The sequence below is a fragment of the Nematolebias whitei genome, chromosome 20, assembly GCF_014905685.2.
Source record: "Nematolebias whitei isolate Nwh7 chromosome 20, NemWhi1, whole genome shotgun sequence".
Taxonomy (NCBI): Eukaryota; Metazoa; Chordata; class Actinopteri; order Cyprinodontiformes; family Rivulidae; genus Nematolebias; species Nematolebias whitei.
This window is the reverse complement of record NC_056517.1, coordinates 22,281,299-22,294,859: the sequence shown is the minus strand read 5'-3', so window position 1 is coordinate 22,294,859 and position 13,561 is coordinate 22,281,299.

Sequence of the window (13,561 nt, the reverse complement as noted above, 5' to 3'; positions counted from 1 at the left end):
CCTCCAGCAGTCTAAGCCTATAGCAGCATAACTAAGGGACAGCTCAGGAAACCCAAGCCGACCCTAACTATAGGATTTAACAAAAAGGAAAGTCTTAAGCCTAGTTTTAAAACTGGATAATGTGTCAGCCTCACGGACAGAGATTGGAAGTTGGTTCCACAAGAGAGGAGCCTGATAACTGAAAGATCTGCCTCCCATTCTGTTTTTGTAAATTCTAGGAACCACAAGTAAACCTGCAGTCTGAGAGCGAAGTGGTCTGTTAGGAAAATATGGAACAATAAGATCTGTAATATAAGATGGAGCCAGATTGTTGAGAGCTTTGTAGGTTAGAAGTACGATTTTGAATTCTATTCTGGATTTGACAGGGAGCCAATGGAGAGAAACTAAAACTGGAGAAATATGATCTCTCCTTAAAGTCTGCAAGGTTTTGTGGATGGCTGATTAAGCCATCTAAACATATTAAACATTTATTTTTTTATTTATCAGCCAGAAACTGGTCCAGAAGACACAACTCAACCTTTTTTTGTTGTTATCTACCTGGATGATAAAGCTTACAACCCTTTTTTTGAACCACTTTGGCCTTGGTTGTCCTCAGGCTGTTTCTGTGAGTAGCAAGTTGGCCATCTGGCCTAAAACATTTGACTTGTTGTACATGATGATTGATTGTTTTGGTTGGGTGTGTTTTGCACATCTTAAAAGCCTACTTTTTAGATTCCAACAAGAGGTCGGCTTGAAACATGGCAGTGAAGACTACCTATAGGACAGATCCGGTTGGCAGACCGTAGACTGAGAAAGTCCTCTGGATGGAGGTCAAAACATTTCTCACTTAAAGAAACTGGTCCAGATGACACAATTTAACCATTTTGTTGTATTTCTTTCTGCTACATGTTGCACAGAATGTGTAAATAATGCACAAACAAATATTGTTTTGTGCAGCTCAAGAGGAACCACAAAGCCCAGAAGCCCCATTGTTTTTCAGCTTATCCTCTGATTGATTTTTTGTTTCTTTTTTTGTTTGTTTGTTTGGCCAGAGGCAGTGCACGGTCTTTGCAATATGGTCTGCTAACTGTCATGTCCATCCATCCATCCATCCATTTTCTTTACCTGCTTGTTCCATTTTCGGTCACGGGGTCGCTGGTGCCCATGTACAGCAATCACTGTGCGAGGGGCGGGGTACACCCTGGACGGGTCGCAAGTCCATCACAGGGACTCATAGAGACAAACGAGACAAACAACCATTCACTCTCTCACTCACACCTAGGGACAATTTAGAGTTACCAATCAGCCTAACATGCATGTTTTTGGTCTGTGGGAGGAAACCGGAGTACCCGGAGAAAACCCATGCATGCACGGAGAGAACATACAAACTCCACCCAGAAAGGCCCCTGGACCAGGGTTTGAACCAGGGACCTGCTCGCTGAGAGGCAGCAGCTCTACCAGTTGTGCCACTGTGCTGCTGTTAACTGTCATGTCATTTAACAATAAATTATGATTTTTTTTTAGATTTTTTTCTTATTTAACTCATAAAACTACGAGTGCAACATGCACCAAGGTCATGACTGAAACATGCACCAAGGTCATGACTGATTCATGTAAGGACACTGCTACACAGAGAATGTGTATTGTTGGCCTTGCTGCTTCTCCCACTCATCCACAGGCGTCAGAGCAGAGTCAAAAGGTTGAAATGATTGATACCTCTTATTTCAAAGATTCATGAAGGTCATTAACCTTGCAAGCCTCATTTTAATACACTAGGAGGGCTGATAACAACACAGGCCAGAAACTAGAAGGAGCTTTGCAGTAAACATGACAGAATTCTCCAGCATTTATGGCCACATGTGTAAATCACGTCAAGTGAGATGTTCATTTTTTGCTCATCAGTGAATTTTCTACAGAAGGTATCCAAACTTATTCAGATTAAAGTGAAAAAAAAAAACAACAAAAAAAAAACAATGGTATTAACAGTGTTAGTTATTAGTCATAATATATTACAAAATATAGTTTTGGATTAGTGAGGATTATTTTAGCTGCACTTTAATGACCTCATTTTCCTTATAATCCCTACTCTGCCTACACGCTGGCCTTTACTTCTATACAAGTCATATTCAGGTCTTAAGCTTGCATCTTTCTTATAACCTGAACTTTGACTTGATGATCCATATGTTTAATTTATAGGCACAGCAATATTGCTGACAAATCACAGTAAATGAGACTGAAAAAGCAGTACAATATGTTGCCACAGTGACTTAAGAGGCTTTGAAGGCTAAATGAAAGGAGGTTATAATGCTTAGTGATGAAAGTGCTAGAGTTTGCTTGAAGGGAAGTTTGATCGCTGTTCTTGAATGTATTCTTTAGGGACTGTGGAGCCTCTTACATTGAGCCTCTCGAAGGCATAGATGTGTTTTGAAAAGTGAATTGAATTAGATGGTGCTTAAGGTGGAAGCAGCTCACCAACCCCTGTTGTGATTTATGAATGGTGACAGTTGTCTCCAGCACTGTGTGTTACATGAACTTGTTCTGAATTTTGTCTGACAACTGCAGTCAGACTCTAATGCATCAATAGTGCGTTATTACTTTCATGTCAGGAGTAATCAACAATCACCTGCTTTTCTCAGGTGTATTTATTTATTGTGTGAGGGAAAAAGAAAATACTGAGTGAGTATTTAAAGAAAGTTGGGCCATTGCTAAGAAACAAACAAAAAAAAAGACAAGATAGCTCAACACAGGTCACATTTGACCACTTAGCATAAAAAACAAACAAAAATTATATAATGCATTCACTTTTAGCACCATAAACATAACTACTGGACTAAACTAGGCCCCCAGTTTCAGAACCATGGACAAGGCTATGTCCAGTAGAGTTTCAGCACCATGGACAAGGCTGTGCCCAATGCACAGTACTTACAAAGTTTCAACACCATGGACAGGGGCTACGTTCATCATACAAAGTTTCAGCACAATGGACAGTGCTAAACCATGGCTTGTCACAATTCAGTTCTACTGTATTTCGTATAGGCTTCACCCTTTAAGGCAATCGCTAGTGGGTTTATCCCTTCGCGCACAGCACAGCACTGAAATCTTAGTCCACGCCCACCTGCTGTGTGGCCCTCACCCCTGGTCTGTATAAATTACGATGAGACAGGGTAATCGACTCCCATTTTTCTTCATACAGCTAGCTAGCACTGTCAGAAGAACGAAGAAAGAAAAAATGTCTAGCTTTGACCGGCAAAACTTTTGCTAAGGATGCCTGGGTCTCTGCCACGCCAACCTCCTGCTGTCTCAGTGAGCTCTTCCTCCCGAGGAGAAGCAGAGATGAGCAGCCTTGTTCAACGTAAGTGCCGAGGAGTGTTTTTTTCCATGGCAGGCCGCTACCCGCTGGACAACGCCATCGCCTTTCTAACGTTTTTTTCCTTGCGGTGAATCGGAAGATTCCCTCGAAAAAGGTGATGCAGGCAGCAGCTCCGCTGAGTGTTTTCTGTGGCGGGACACTACGCGCAGGACGACGCCATTGCCATTCTTTGACGCAGAGTCACGCAGTGAATCGAATGATTCCTCCATGAAAAGCGATGCTGAAAACAACATTGCTGCCTCTTCCCTCCTGGAGAGCGTAGTGACAGAAGAAGAGTGGTCAAATGGATGCTCAGCCACGTCGGGTCTTCCCACGTCGGCAACCACACCGCTCCCAGCCGTCAGCGCCCTCCTCTCGGAGCTGCATGGCATAATCCAGGAGGCTGCTAACACAAAGGGACTTTCCGTCCCTCGCCCCCCTCCGCCCTGATCGGATGATCTGGCGGGAAGGCTTGGCTCCGCCCCAGCTCGTCGCAATGATCCCATCTGGTCTCGCTACCCAGCTGTGATGTCACATTGGAACAAGGCTGCAGCTGGGCCCGGCAAGCTGAAGACATCCGTCTCCACCTTCACCTCCATCTCCAGAGTGGAATGTTTTACTGATAGGTGTTTTTCCCTTCATCCAACACCCCCCCCCCCCCCCCACCCCACCCCCCCGAGCCAAGCCTGGCAGAGGCGCTTCGGGCAAAAGCTTCCAGGAAGGACAGGCAACCTATCCCTTCAGGGAAGCATGACCAGAGGGTGACAAAGCTCTCCAACCGAGCTCACCAGTGCACATCCCAGGTGGTCATGGCGAACAACAACATCGCTCTGCTGGCCTACAGCATCTCAAAGAGGCTGGAGGAAGCAGACCTGCAGGAGGAGACAAAGAGCTCTCTCTGTAAAGTCGCTGATGTCATCTTTAACACGTGCGCCATCTCTGCGGTCTGCCTGTCCCGCATCACCGCCCGAATGACCATGATCCAGAGGACCACCTGGCTCCGCCTCTCGCCATCCTTGTCCGAGATGCTGCAGAAAGACCTGCTGGAGGGCCCCATCACCCCAGAGGCGCTGTTTGGAGCCAACTTCAGGACCATCCTTGAGAAATCGCAGAGGTCCGAGGAGGTCTCAGAGACTGTACACCATCTGGTGATGTCACAGTCCTCCTCCCACCCCTCCGACTGCTGGAGGGACCGCCTTGGCCAGCAACAGCAGCAGAGGCGCTCCACAGCTGCGGCACAACTTTATGCTCCCCTCCTCCGCCGGCCCCCTCCACCAGGGAACAGCTCCTTGAGGGAAATGTGTGTTTTTTTGACTATGTATGTTTTGAAATAAAACAGAAACATCTCTGAAAGTAAAGTTTCATCTGAGACTGTCAGATCAGCTGATCTCACAGCTGCTTCTCTTCACACATTCCCCACACAGAACGAGCCAGTAACCTCTAAACTGAGTTTTAAATGGCACCACAATTCAGTAAATATCACAAAACATTCGTCTGCCACGTCAGCTAAAATTATGTTTTTTCAGCAGACTGGGTCCGGTAAAATCCCTCGTTTTCAGCCAGAGCCCGTTTTTATTTCTGCTGTTTTCTGCCAACTCACAGTGCAGCAGGAGTACACGTGTTTCACCACGACAGCTGCGGCCTCCACCGAAATGGCGTCTCACTCAGAAAGCGCTCACCCCTCCTCTCAGTGTGCGCTGCCTCACCTCAGTTCTAATGTGAGACCGCAGCCTGGGCTCAGCACAGAGGCACACATACAGCCTTTTTTCTGTCGGAGTCCCCCCTTGGGTTCCCCCCCGGAGAATCTCCAGAGCGGGTGATGGCAGTAAGGGTTTTTAGTCTGGTTGACATTCATGAGAAACATGATACAACACAAAATGTGTGCCCGCTCAACGAGCACTACTCAGAGTGGCAGCGAGTGTGTTACCTGGACAGATGGACGGACCGTCTGATCAGCAGGGGTTACACGCTGCAGTTTGCAGCTCAATCCCCACCATTCAGAGGGATTATGTAGTGACAGTCTGCCTGTCATGTGACTCCTGGGACGATGTCAGCGGCCCCCATCGTGGTTCTGCTGGGCCTACTTCACATGAGAAGCCTTCAGAGATGGTTCGCCCACCTGCACATAAATCCTGTGCGCCAGAAGAGGCAGATTATCTTTGTGCCCCCCTCCTTGAGAACCAATCTGAATCACTGGGGAAACCCCCTCATTCTGTCAGAGGGAGTTCCCATCAGTAGGCCTATGTCACACGTCACAGTTTTCACAGACGCGTTCCTGTCAAGCTGGGAGGAATGTGTCTGTCCCAGGCAGTGGGAGCACAGTGGCTGGACCACATGTCGATTCACATAAATGTGCTAGAATATGTTCACGGTCTGAAACGTGACTCAGCCTTTTCCCCTACTGAGGGATTAGCATTTTCTGATCCACACAGACAACAAAGTGATGGCAGTTTACATAAACCATCAGGGAGTCGTGCGCTCAGCCCAACTGTTATGCGTCGCGAAACAGCTGTTGTGTTGGGCACACAAAAACCTGCTCTCCATCAGAGCAGTGTACATTCCCAGCGTCCTGAACAGGCGAGCGGATATCATGTGGAGGTGCGGTTTCCCACAGAGTCTGGAGCCTCCATCCCGAGCTGATTTCTCGGATTTGGAGCAGGTACAGCTGAGCAGCAGTGGATCTGTCCACCACACGGGAGAACGCCCAGTGTCAATTATGGTTCTCGCTGAGCCCACAAGACGACCCACCATTAGGAGTGGACGCCTTCGCTCACAGCCCATGGACAAAAATACTCCTTTATGCGTTCCCTCCAATCTTGCAGATATCACAGACCCTGGACCGGATCTGGGAGGAAGAACCGTCAGTCATCCTCATAGCTACCGAACGCATAAGCGCTCCGTGGTTCCCGAATCTGTAGTGACTGATATTGAGTCGGCCGTGGAAACTGCTGGGTGGTGCGCTTTCCTCCAGGCAGGAAGAGCGACCAGGTGTTACACAGAAATAGGTCAGCATCTTTGGGTCTGGCCGCTGAACGGATCCGTTTAGAAAAGATGGTTCTCCCACAAGATGTGGTGCGTACGTTTCAGGGTGCACAAGCTGCTTCCACTACAACGCTGTACACATCAAGTGGACAGTTTTTCAGCGCTGGTGCGTAGAGAAAGGCGTGGAGGCCATCTCATGTCCACTAGGTGGCGTGCTGTCATTTCTACAGCAACTGATGGACAGAAATTTAGCGTTCAGCACAATTAAAACTTATGCTGTAGTTATTTCTTCCTGTCATGAGGTTTTTCGGTGACAGAACAGTTCTTAGCCACTGCTGATGACGCATTTTCTGAAAGGTGTACAGAGACACAGACCTGTGTCACATCCACTAGCTCCACAGAGAGACCTAATGATGGTCCTGCACGCTCTGATCAAAGCTCCTTCTCAACTTTTAGATCAGGTTTTACTTAAATTTCTGTCATTTTAAACAGCCCTGCTGTTAGCTCTGACGTTGGCAAAGAGAGTGAGTGATTGTCTGCTCTCTCTGTTTCTCCCTCATATCTCAGAATTCAAGCTAATGGCAGCTCAGCTGTACTGCGTTTTAACCCTGCTCTGAAAAGCATCACAAGCTCATTCATATCGAGAGTAATAATCTTGGATGGGTTTTATCCTCTTCTTCATAATTCTTAAGAGGAAGCAACATCTCACCTGCTCTGTCCCATGCGCGCGTTTTCGTGTTATGTGGCGCACATGGCCACACTGCGCCGCTTTCAGCGTCTGTTCGTGCATTAATCTTCAGGACACCCTCTATCCACCCAGTGTCTCTAACACTGGTTGTGTGAGGCTATTTCTGGTTGTGTGAGGCTATTTCTGAAGCTCACAGTTCATCTGGACTGGATCCTCCAGAGAATATCAGCGCATTCCACCAGAAGGTTGTCATCCTCCATGGCTCTGCATGGAGGGATGACAGTGGAGGATATTTGTATGGTGGCTGCCTGGTTATCGCCATGTTCAATTAGTCGTTTTAATCTATGTGATGTTTCTACTTTCTCCATGACCCATTCTGTTCTCAGGGTTCTGACAAAATGATTATTATTTGTTTCATGGAGCCTCACTTTTGAGCTCACACCTGCCTGCATGCAGTGGCAATGTGAGATATTTATTATCAGCCGCAAGTTCATGACTGCTGATTTTATTGTTATCAGTCTCACCGTAATTTATATGGACCGGGGGTGAGGCCCACACAGTAGGTGGGCGTGGACTAAAGTTTTCAGTGCTGTGCTGTGCTGTGCTGTGCTCTGCTGCGCTGCGCGCGAAGGCATAAACCCACTAGCAATAGCTTTAAAGGGCTGTGCCTATACTCATAGAATCTGGGGTTACAGTACGTAACCAACATTTGCTGTATTGCTTTTTCTTGATGATTATATTAAGCACATTTCATTCTCTGTAATCGTTTGTGAAGGTCTAGCAAGCAAGAATTTTAGAACCTCATAGACCTTCTGTGCCAACAATACATGTGCAGCCAAAAGAACAAACAAACAAATAAATAAATAACTGATTCAAAAGAGGCACACAGCAGCTGCACTTAAAACAGTGGACTCCTAAGTGCACTGTGTAGCAGCTTATCCAATCTAGTGTGATTTGATTATGAGCAAAAGCATCAACAAGTTACCCACAGCTTTTCAAAGAAGGAAAAAAAAAACAGATGTGAGATGTGAAAAAGCAACTGTGTTGCAATATAAAAAAATAACAATAAGTACAATTTCGTGTAATGGTACAAAAGTTTGTGCTATCTGTTAGAGCTCATGGTATGTGTTGGGGGTAACTCAACTATTCAAATGTCAACTTTTAGCCCAATATTTGTAAAACTGACAGTTGTAATTTTTTGTGTTGCTTAAAGTTATTCAACTGTGGCAGCCATATTGAGTTGTGTCAAAACCAAACAGTATCAGTTGTAAACCTACCTTACATCCAATAAATGCTGTCTAAAAGCTAAGGTCTGTTTAGTGGTTCTTAAGCTATTTTGCTAACAGACCAACAATACCATGGCCAAAGGTAAAATCCTCATTACCCACATTTTACCTTTTAGCGGTGGGACTTAAAACTGACAGCAATTAAAAAGTTTATAGACCGTTCTCATGAACAATTCAGGAAACTGATTTAAATAAGGACTGGTATCCATTAGCGCATCACTCTGGTCATAATTATTTATTAGGGATGCTCCAATCAGATTTTTTTGCTGCCAGTCACCGATCATGTATGGTGCCGATTACAGATACTGATCACATGGATTGGTGGATGAGTGCTTACTTGCTACGTGATCTGGAAAAGACAAAAACATGTTTTTATATACTTTTTCAAGACAAAAAAATATTTAAAACTTGCTGGCACAACTATTCAGTCAAAAGGACAACTGAAACACTTCACCACTTGCTCTTGCCGAGGTCGAACACTTTTCCCCTCCTCTCCCTCTCCGCTTTGCTGCTCTGTCTGTCTGTGAAACTGCTTCTCAGCCTCTCTTGCATATCTTCCAAACCATAAGTTTGGACTTGCTTTGATCAGTTGGTCCCTCAACTCAATTTACAGCATTTCTTCGAAGAGAAGACAGGCTTTAGGTGAGCCAATTTGTCCTGTTGGCATGCACGCCATGTCCAGTCCAGTCCCGTCCCCGACATCCCTCGAGAATATTTACGGATCTCACCAGAGGACACTGGCTGATTATTCCATCCTCATCAGAACTCTTAGTGTCCTCGAGAGCATCTATGTACATGCTCACTGCTCTTGTCATCTCCCGCCTCTGCAGAATGTCTACGTCACTATGTGCTTGTTTGTGCGAGGTCTTTTTAATATTAGAGTTTTTCTCCTCGGCCAAGAAGAAAAAATCTGATAGGAATTTTTTTGCCTTCAATTCCAACATGTGTCCAGTTTCACTACTTTTTGTCTGTCAAAACAGGTCTCACTTGTGAATGAGTTTTCTAGGCTCAATGTGACTTATCTGTCTAAATAAAGGTTGAATGAATGAAAAAAATGTGCCTGCTATCAGTAACAGAATCTTTAACAGATTGAAAACATTAAGGCTCTCAACAGGCTAAATAGTGCAGAAAGTCAATTAAATCTCAAAACATTTCTAAAATATAATGTATATTTACCACCGGACCTGCAGGCTGCAGAGGTGATCAGTTTTTGTGATTGGAACTGAAAGGCATTGATCGGTGTTGGCCAATCACACACGTTTTAACAGAAATCGGACGATCATGATCGGTGGCCGATCGATTGGAACATCTCTACTAATTATTATTTCTCCAAACTGCCCTTGTTCAAGAGCTGTCTACAGCAGGTAAGATAGCAATTGGTTATGTCAGTTCCACAAAGCCCCATTTGAAAAAGTCTGAAATGTGCCTTTAAGTTCTTGGGTTATTCACAGCTTCGGCAGGAATGAACAGAGATGGGTTTCGTGACGATGTGACAAGTGCGCGGGCACACACACATACACACACGCACGCACGCACGCACGCACACACACACACACACACACACACACACACACACCAAAAGATGCTGCCTAAATGAGGATTGTAATAAAGATTCCTGAATCTTGCCGTGGCACTGACTCACACACACACACTCTCTCTCTCTTTCTCTCTCGCTCTCTCTCTCTTGCTCTCTCTCGGTCACACACACGCGCACACACTAAGCTCTGCATCTTTAAAACCGAAGGAAAAAAAAAAAACCAGCATCAGAAAACAAGAGAAGCAGCCCAGTCCTAACTGTGGGATGATAAGGACTACCTCCTTTTCAGTTTTGGAGCGGTTCGGAGCGCATTGGGCATCAGCTGTTCGGTGCTGGACTCTCATTGCTGGGAGTCGGGGCTGAGGCAGTCACATGACACATCTGGAGGCAGAGAGCTGGAGAAAAGGCACAGCATTCCGCCTCGCACCGCCATACTGTATTTTGAGCCATTTCACATTTTTATTGCAACATTTTACTCCCGCTCGGTGAGTAGACCTTTCCACTGTGGCACTTTTTAAAAAGATATCTATTTTTTCTAAGCATTTTTTTTTTAAAATTATTATTTTTTTTATTTTTTTTACCCCCGTCTTTTAAATTTGCCCCCTCTTTTCCCCCCTCTCCTCCTGTTTTTCTTCCTTTTACTGGTGTTTAAATTGAGCGGTGACATGATGGTGGTGGTTTTTACCCCCCTCCACATCCAGACTTCAAGTTTTTAGCTTGCAGTTGATTCTGAGCTGAAGAGGTTTGAGGGGGGGCTTCAGGAAGCCTTGACTTTGCTTTGCAGTTTTGTTTTGAAGCAGGTTTTGAGATTTTTTTCCCCCACAAAAAAAATTTGCTGGTGGTTTTGAAACATTTTTATGATTATGATTAATTTTTTTGTTGTTTCTGTCGACTTTTGCTGTTGCTGTGCTTTGGTTTGCCTTTTGCGGGGTTGCTTGTTGCCTTCCAGTTTTGTGATTTTGTCTTTGCTTACACTTTGTGCCTCTTTTCTTTATCTAAAGAAAGGAATCTTTTTTTAAAAGCCTCTTTTAACCTGATACTTTTTCCTGCAGCTCAGCTCACAGGTTTGTGTTTTTTTTTGTTTTTGTTTTTTGTGTTTCTCTCTCTTTCTCTTTTTTTTTTGTGTTTGTTTTGCTGATTGCAGTATCAACTATTTTTGAAGGTTATTTTTCCTCTTTTTTACAAAAAAACTAGATGATGCTGGGTGAACGAGGGAAGTTTTGATCCTTGGGAGAATTCAATTTGTTTTTCTTTTCTATATCAAGGAGGATGAACCAAGATTTTCCCTCTTGCAGGTACACAATAAATGCTTCTGTGTTCTCAAATAAAGACTGAGGTGACAGATATGCACCTGTGGCTGATTTATTGCTTTGCAAGAATGACCAGAATGTTCATTAGAGCAAATAATTCTTCATCAATGTTAACTGAAGGTTACAAGCTGTCTGATTTGTGCATAACACTTCTTAAAAACCACAGATCTCACTGGATTCTGTTTGACTTTTGAGGAATAAATTAAGTCGCTGCATTGCGATCCTTGAAAATGACGTTTCAAAGATAGAAGTGCACAAACTGTATCCATGTATCGATTATGGGGCAGAATTTTAAAGCTCCTCCCGTGCTGCAGCAGGCACGTCTTCAACCTGCAGCTGGCTAACAAGTTGAGAACACAAGCAGCACGACTGTATGTCTTGAGCAAATATCTGTCTTTCCCTAAGTGCCTTCCTCACCAGCGGGACAAACTCAAATCAGCTTTCCAAGACCCCCGATACAGAAATACGCTGGGACTTGTCAAATCTGATTTAGCAGAAAATTATTAAAGCTGCAGAGCAGATAATTCAGATTTACCTTCAGATTATTGGTATGCTGCAGGAAAGGCTAACAAAGATATTATGTGGCTTTAAAACAACAGTTTACAACATATGATTCAAAGTATTTTCTGTGTGTGTGTGTGTGGTGGGGGGGAGGTTGGGGGGCTGTTGTAAGTAGTTCTACATAAAACAATGACTTTGGGCAAACTTTGACACACAGAGGTTCATTCCTATACTAGAAAAGAGTAAAAAAAATCATTATTTGTCTCTACAATATTAGATTCAGTAACATCTCTCCATCAGTTAAACCTATACATCAAATGCCATCATGTTACTTCCTTTATGTATTTAGCTTAACGGGACAGAACACAGCTTCAGTCAGGCTCGTAAAACACCCAGAAGCGGACCATTAAATCCCTCTATAGACTGTTAAGTTTCAGTGTCATTAGCCAGCCTGCCGCGGTGGATCGGAAACGGGTCAATTTCAATGTGATGAAATATTGATAAGTGCAGAACTCAGTGGGTACAATTACATTTTTAATTAATAAGGTTGACTAATTAGAGCAATTAGGAGTAAACATTTTATCAAGAACTGAAAAGCTGTTACCAAGTATTGATTTTCAGACACTTGGTTCAGACCATAAAGCAGACGAGGAATAAGAGACCGCGGGTGGTTTCAGTGCCTTTAATGCGAGAGACATGTTTAGAATCAGCAGGTGAGTTATTGTGTGTTTGGACCATTCAGGGCAAATCAGAACTGGGAAGCTGCCTCTAAAACTTCTGATTCTGATTCCATCCATACATACATCCATTATCTTTAATCGTTTCTTCCTTTTTGGGTCGCGGGGGTCATAAGTGCCCATATCTAGTAGTCACTGTGCGAGAGGCGGGGGACACCTTGGACAGGTCTCCAGCCCATCAGAGGGACACATAGAGACAAATGAGACTAACAACCATTCACTGTCTCACTCACACCTAGGGACATTTTAGAGTTACCAATCAGTCTAACATGCATGCTTTTTTTTTGTGGGAGGAAACTGGAATACCTGGAGAAACCCCACACATGCACGGAGAGAACATGTAAACTCCACCAAGGAAATGATTTGATACGGCAACCTGAGAGGCTGCAGCTCGACCAACTGCGCCACCGTGCCGCTCTGATTCTGACTCAAACACAATAACATCAGATGCCGAGTTTAATTCTTCAAAGAGCTTAGCAAATCGTTAAAAAAGTTGTCTTTACAATTTTAAATGGAACTGTAACTTTTAGTTGAGAGTACTTCACTTTAGTTTGACGAGGGTTTTTATGTGACCAGATAATGTTTTCAGCAACTTCCACAAGATGATTGTGGTAGGACAAAAATCTAAATATATTCAAACCAACAGCATATCTTCATGTGAGACATGTTTCAGAGATATACCCTCGGGATATTTGATTTGTTTACTTTAAGCAGTCCACTCTCTGCTTTTCAAACCTGAAGTTGCGGCATGAAAACACTCAGACGTGTCTTTTTGCTCCTGACCAAGAGGCGTGTCTGTCTCGCCGCCACGGCTCGAGCTCCTGGACATCTCTCCTGCTAAGCATTATGATAGCTTCCATTGCGTCCTGCGGTGTTGAGTCTCGCCTCTGGGCAGGTTTTTTGTTATCTGGGCCAAGACAGAGCTGCACAGGAGACTCATGGAGAGGTGTGATAGCTCGTGTGTGAGCCTATATACCTCTGTTACCTCTGCTGGCATGAATAAAACATCACACTGTATGCACTGAGCATGTAGCTCGCCTGTTGGGGGAAATAGAGTTTGAGTTTACAAATGAAAAGGTTATTAAAAAGCTGTGAATCTAATTTGTAACACAGATAACAACTACAAGCATGCCCTGTGCTTCTAGTTTTATATATATATTTATAAAAACATACGTATATCTCCAGCGGATCC